Below are 6,202 nucleotides of genomic sequence, written 5' to 3' on the forward strand. Positions count from 1 at the left end.
TCCAGGCTAAACAACCCCAGCTCCCTCAGCCGTTCCTCATAGGTCAGACCCTCCAGACCCTTCACCAGCTTGGTCTCCCATGCAGTGGGTAAACACAACCTAGAAAGTATTTTGCCTAAAGGGAAACAAACAACTCATTTTTTATCCAATATATCAATTCCTAGATGCAAAGACACTATGAAACTATATGAAAAATATTTCTGATGCCTCTATCACTGTTTTTAAGTTATCCTAGCTTCCTATAAAAGAGCTGCTCTAAATCAGCAGACTTGAGGTGATTATCACAAACAAATCAAGGAAAAAAAAAAAGAGAAAGAAAAAAGAAAGGCATTTACTCTGCTTCAGGCAAACTACATAAATAAAGCATGGGCGGGGGGGAAATCACACCGTGAACTCAAGCTTTTGATAGACGGAATGACTGCTTTAAACAGCCCTGTATCAAACAATTCATTACGATGCTCAAAGTTTCTTTGAAACACGTGTCTCATCACCAAGGGTTTTTCTTGTCTAAGAAGGTAAGTGAGCAAATCCTCTTCTTGTTCAGGCATTCACAACCTCTCTTGCCTGTAGAGCTGCTCTAATGTCTAATAAGGGTTGAGTTCTTACCATGAGTGGCACTAACAGAATCTTGTTTCTGCTCCACAGGAATCATTTCCACATAACTTGCAAGGTGGCTGCAGTTGGGCTGCCCAGGGAGGTGGTGGAGTCACCGTCTCTGGAGGGGTTTAAGAAAAGACTGGACATGGCACTTAGTGCCATGGTCTAGTTGACACGGTGGTGTCAGGGCAATGGTTGGACTCGATGATCCCAGAGGTCTCTTCCAACCTGGTTTATTCTGTGATTCTGTGAATTTGCCAGCGTGTTAAAGCAACTAACAATTGTGAGGGGAATTGAAAGAAAGCATAATTGCACATAACTTGTTTCCTTAGGAAAGGAAATTAGAATTACAGAAGATTACACATCACTTGAAGAGTGTTATTTTGAACTTTTAAGATGGAGATCAAAGAAGAATTAGATGTTAATTTTTTTTCCACTATCCCTCACAGTTCTTCTCCAGTAGTCATTTGAGCTGTAAAATCAAACTAAGCTCACTACTTCATTTCAGCATGCAGCAAAAAGAATTTCAACAATAATCAAGATTATTACACGTCAGCTTGAAACATCACATCAATCTTCAATGTGTTGTGCTAGTAGCCATGAAAGAAACGGTGCAGGAAGCGGCTTGAACTTTAACATAGAAGAGAAATGAAAACAAAAAATAAAATTGCCAATGCAGAAATATTAACACAGTCAACTTTGAAGCACGGTTGCTCAGAACAGCACAGTTTTATGGTGAATGGTGGGTAATGCTGGTGAAGTATAACTCCAAAATATCCCACTTGACAAACACTGCAGAGGCAATATATTGAACATTCTCATTTACCTTTCAGAAACAGACAGAAGATGACCAGGAACATGGGAAGGCATCAAACTTAGAAACCAAAGAGATTTTCTAAGAGTTTAAGATTAAAAATATATACATATCTTCATTACTAGGGATAACATCACCTGTAGTTAACCAACTGCACATAGAAAGGTATACAACTTGCCAGGACACACAAGCCACCATGCTTCAGGGCATAAGGCTTTCACTAAATAGCAGCTGCCCATCAGAGGGATTCTCTGTTCTCCTGGGAGAGATCTGGGATCAATCACCATCAGGCAGACTTCCAAATTAAAATGCCAGACTTCACCGGAGAAATAAATCACTGCTCCTTCCTCGGATAATTAATGCACAGATTATCACTGCTGTTTTCATCCAAAAGGCTTGATTTTTTTTTTTAAATCTACCTGCCTGTGAGTGTTCCGTTTTGCTGCCTAGGAAATGAGGCTTCCCCAACCAAGCTGTAAGCGCAGGCGGGATACATATCTTAATATCTTATGTGCCTTTTGGTTTTGTGAAAATAGGCAAATGTGTATAAACGAAAGGTACACCCCCAACAGAGAGGCTGATGCAGCGACACAAATCTTAACAGAGAGCAGGTGAGAACAACCTCAGGGCAAAACAACTGGAAACGTGTTCACTGGTTCTGCTTCTTACATTTACACGGTCTAAAGAAAGGTTTGCATAGGTAACACCTCACTCCCCAAAAGAGCAAAAAGATGTGAGACTGGAGAATGGTAAAGACTTTTGAGGAGTTAAAAAAAAAATACGCAAGTTTTTTGTAATTTGGGGGTTTATTTGAAATCTAGCACAGGCTTGGCTAAAAGAGGAGAGAGCCAACATCACCTCGCAGAAGAGAGCAAAGCCTAAAAATAAATTCATGCAACTGGTTTACCTGTCTTCTGTGTAACTCCTATCACCAATCACCTACCACTCAAACTCACACAGAATCACAGAATCAACCAGGTTGGAAGAGACCTCTGGGATCATCGAGTCCAACCATTGCCCTGACACCACCATGGCAACTAGACCAGGGCACTAAGTGCCATGGCCAGGCTTTTCTTAAACCCCTCCAGAGATGGTGACTCCACCACCTCCCTGGCCAGCCCCTTCCAATGGCTAATGACCCTTTCTGAAAAGAAATTCTTCCTAATGTCCAACCTGAACCTCCCCTGGCGAAGCTTGAGGCTGTGTCCTCTTGTCCTATCGCTAGTTGCCTGGGAGAAGAGGCCAACTCCCACTTCACTACAACCTCCCTTCAGGTAGTTGTAGACTGCACTAAGGTCACCTCTGAGCCTCCTCTTCTCCAGGCTAAACAACCCCAGCTCCCTCAGCCGTTCCTCATAGGTCAGACCCTCCAGACCCTTCACCGGCTTGGTTGCCCTCCTCTGGACTCGCTCCAACACCTCAACAACTTTCTTGAAGTGCGGGGCCCAGAACTGGGCACAGGATTCAAGGTGCGGCCTCACCAGTGCCGAGTACAGAGGGACCATCACTTCCCCAGACCGGCTGGCTACACTATTCCTAATAGAGGCCAGGGTGCCATTGGCCTTCTTGGCCACCTGGGCACACTGTTGGCTCATGTTTAGCCGGCTGTCGATCAGCACCCCCAGGGCTCTTTCCGATGGCCCTCACCTTTCCTTTCCCACATTCCCCCAGCCCACCTACTCTGGCACCGTACCTCAGTGAGGCTTTGGGTTTTCTTTTTCCTCTTCAACAAGCCTCTGCTTACTTGCACGTCAGAAGGTGTTTTGTGCCTGTGGCAAATAACAGTTACTTATGTCACTTCCCTTGAAAGTTTCATTACTTGCAAGCCAATTTTGCCACGTCACCTGCAAGCGAACACACACTATCACAACTTACTGGACTGATCAAGGTGTGCAGAGAACCAAGTGAATCTACGATCTTACTATTTCAGATCGACCTACCCTTTCCTCCTCCAGTCTCTTTCTATTTGCACATGATCAGCAGCCCAAAGTATCTGCAACTGACTTTACGTGGCAGGCCTTTGAACTCGGGGCCCGAACTTTGACAACGTACGTGTGTCTTTTGATTAAGCAGATATCAAACATTGTGATATGCCAAATTAATAACATCATGTCAGCCCAGCTATTTTACTGGCACAAAGCAGGCAAACCTTGAGAAATATTTTAAGTGATTGTTTCAGAAGAACAAGTTACAATTTATGACTGAAGTAAACAAAACTTGTTTTTTCATTATTTGAAGCACCTGTACACCTAACACCACTGCAGAAGGAAACTGTTTAGTGTAAGACTCACATACACAGTACATATTTACCAGTCTAATAACAAACAAGACTCTTCAGGGTATTCCCACAGCTGGCATCTAAGAAATTGTCTGAAACGTGGTTCCTCCACCCCTGATTTCTAAGGAGCAGCGAACTCTCTCCTGTGACTACGTAGAGATTATCAAGGCACCTTAATCAGACCTCTTACACTTTACTACATGGTTATGCAAGCTCCTTCATATAAGGAGATTAGACCCAATTTACAAGTGCCACAATTCTCCAAATGCTAGCCAAACTCCTACCTTATTGTCTGTACTTAGAAAACAAGGTACTGAAAAGGCTATGAAAGCAAACTCAAAATAGTACATAGTTCATGGAGGGAATTATTTTAAAAATACTGTTCTTCAAGAAATTGTTTTACCTATCAAAAGCAGAAGTTTCCTTCTAAGAATGGCATAACACTACCAAGGAATGTCTTGTTACCAGGACCTCTCTCAAGCATTCATCTCTCCCTGTTCAGAGCCACATTACCCTTCTTTCTAGAGGTGGCACATGGGACAGCTTCAAACCCAACAACAACCAACTATTCTGACGAGTTCTGATCTTCCTACTGAAGGAAGAGCAGGAAGCTTTAGTGAACGTTACCATAGCCCAGGAGGCTCCTGAAGCAGCCTGTGAAGTTTTTTGGACACGTGGTAGCTTGATACATGATCGTAATTATTGCACCTAACACATCTTTCCTCAAGCGGGTAAGCTCCAGAGGGAGTCACAGATACAGGTGAGATGCCAGAATACGAAAGAGATTCAGGTTGACTCAGTCAAACACAAAACACTTTAAAGCGCCGCAGCTCAAGTGCTGGTTTCGGTCTCAACCAACAAGAAGAGAAGAGGAATTGAGACATGGTTCATGAGGGAGAGTTACTACTTCTCTGCAGGATCACGAGGTGGATTTTATCTTCTTCTCACGTATATAAAAAGCCAAATCTGAAATGCTGTTAAGTTTCTCAACTTCTAAGGTTACAGTAACAGTATCCATCTGCTTCTTCCCAACTGCTCTCCCTCACGCTCAACAGCAATGCTGACCAAGCTACAGGTATCGCAGACCTACAGCGCAACAAGAGCCACTCTCCAGATTTAGCAGTGAATAAAAACCATTTGAAAGCATGATGCTGTCTCAACTTTTAAAACAGGATTTGTGGACATCAAGAGCCTATAGGCTCCTATAAACCCTACAGGCTTCATTCTGATCCCCAAAGGGAAGCATGTAGAAAACCCTTACCATCACAACTCTCCTGTCTACACATACTCCTATGAATTACCAGAAATAACACGTGTTACACAAAACTCAAACCCCATCATTCAGCTCCCCCATCAATCGCACTGCCTCAATGGACAGTCCTCCTAACCCTTGCCCAAACCACTCTGCAACAACTCTGTAAGCTCTGATGCTCTCCTCTTAATCTCTCAGAAACATCAGCCACCTTATCTGCCGAATATGCACCCACTCCCACCAACCCATACCCTGAAGCCTCCTAAGAGCCCACCAGTTCATCTCCATAACTTCACCAGCCCACATAACTAACGACCCTTCCCATACCCATTCTGTTCCACTCACCATATTACATATGTCTAACCTCTAGTCACCCCTCTTCTCCTCAAGTGTCCCAAAAGACCCCTTCCCCACACCAGACACCTTGAAAGCCACCTCTCTCATCAGGGCACTCTTCTGTACTGACAAGTCTCCCCATAGACCCCTCAAGCACTCTGGACACCCCAAATCTTACTCCCATTCCTCAGGTCCCAAACCCTCACATTATCCCAGCTCACCTCAAAACACCCCCAGCCCAACCCAAGACCTCCTCAGAGTCCCAAGCCCTCCTTCCCCCTACATCCCTCGAGCACTCCAAGGAACCCCCAAATCCTACAACCATATGACGACAGGATCCCCACCCCAACACACACATCCCCCCTGCTCACCCCCAGCCCATCCCCACATCCCCCAAGATCCCACCCTCCCCTCACCGCCTCCCCACACCCCCCTCAAGCACCCCAAAACCTTATTTCCCTGCCGGAGTACCCCACACCCCCACACTACCCCTGCTCACCCCAGACCCCCCCCGGCTCACCCCATCAGGGCCCATCCCTCCCCTCGCACTCCTCAAGCACCACACACACACCGGAACGCCCCGCCCCGCCACCCCCGGTCCCCGGGGACACAGAGGGAGACGGAAGAGGAGGAAGAGGAGGAGAAGCCCCCCAAGCCCTCTCCGCCGCTCACCTTCCCCCGCCCCTCACCGCGGCCCCGGGCCTCTCACGGCGACAGCGACGGCGGCGGCGGCAGCGGCACCACAACACAACCCGCCCCGCCCCCTTCCGCCCACCGAGACGGCGGGTAGAGCGCCCGCGGCGCGGGGCACGCCGGGACAGGGGAGGCCCGGCATGGGCGGTCCGGAGTCCTCCACTTGGGGCACAACAACCCAACGGACCGCTACGGGCTGGGGGAGGGCGGCTGGAAAGTGCCTGGTGGGAAA

General features: G+C 46.7%; 1 protein-coding gene across 3 annotated transcripts in view; it reads right to left on the reverse strand.

The window, feature by feature from the left end:
* Positions 1–6,002, reverse strand: part of SEC22C (SEC22 homolog C, vesicle trafficking protein) — a 28,145-nt gene extending 22,143 nt beyond the window's left edge. For all 3 annotated transcript variants that reach the window (XR_011048528.1, XM_068404917.1, XM_068404916.1), the window contains exon 1: positions 5,950–6,002. The gene's annotated coding sequence lies outside the window, so the exon portion shown is untranslated. The remainder of the gene's footprint in view (positions 1–5,949) is intronic.
* Between the last annotated feature and the right edge of the window lie 200 nt (positions 6,003–6,202).

Source organism: Nyctibius grandis, chromosome 7 (assembly GCF_013368605.1).
Source record: "Nyctibius grandis isolate bNycGra1 chromosome 7, bNycGra1.pri, whole genome shotgun sequence".
Taxonomy (NCBI): Eukaryota; Metazoa; Chordata; class Aves; order Nyctibiiformes; family Nyctibiidae; genus Nyctibius; species Nyctibius grandis.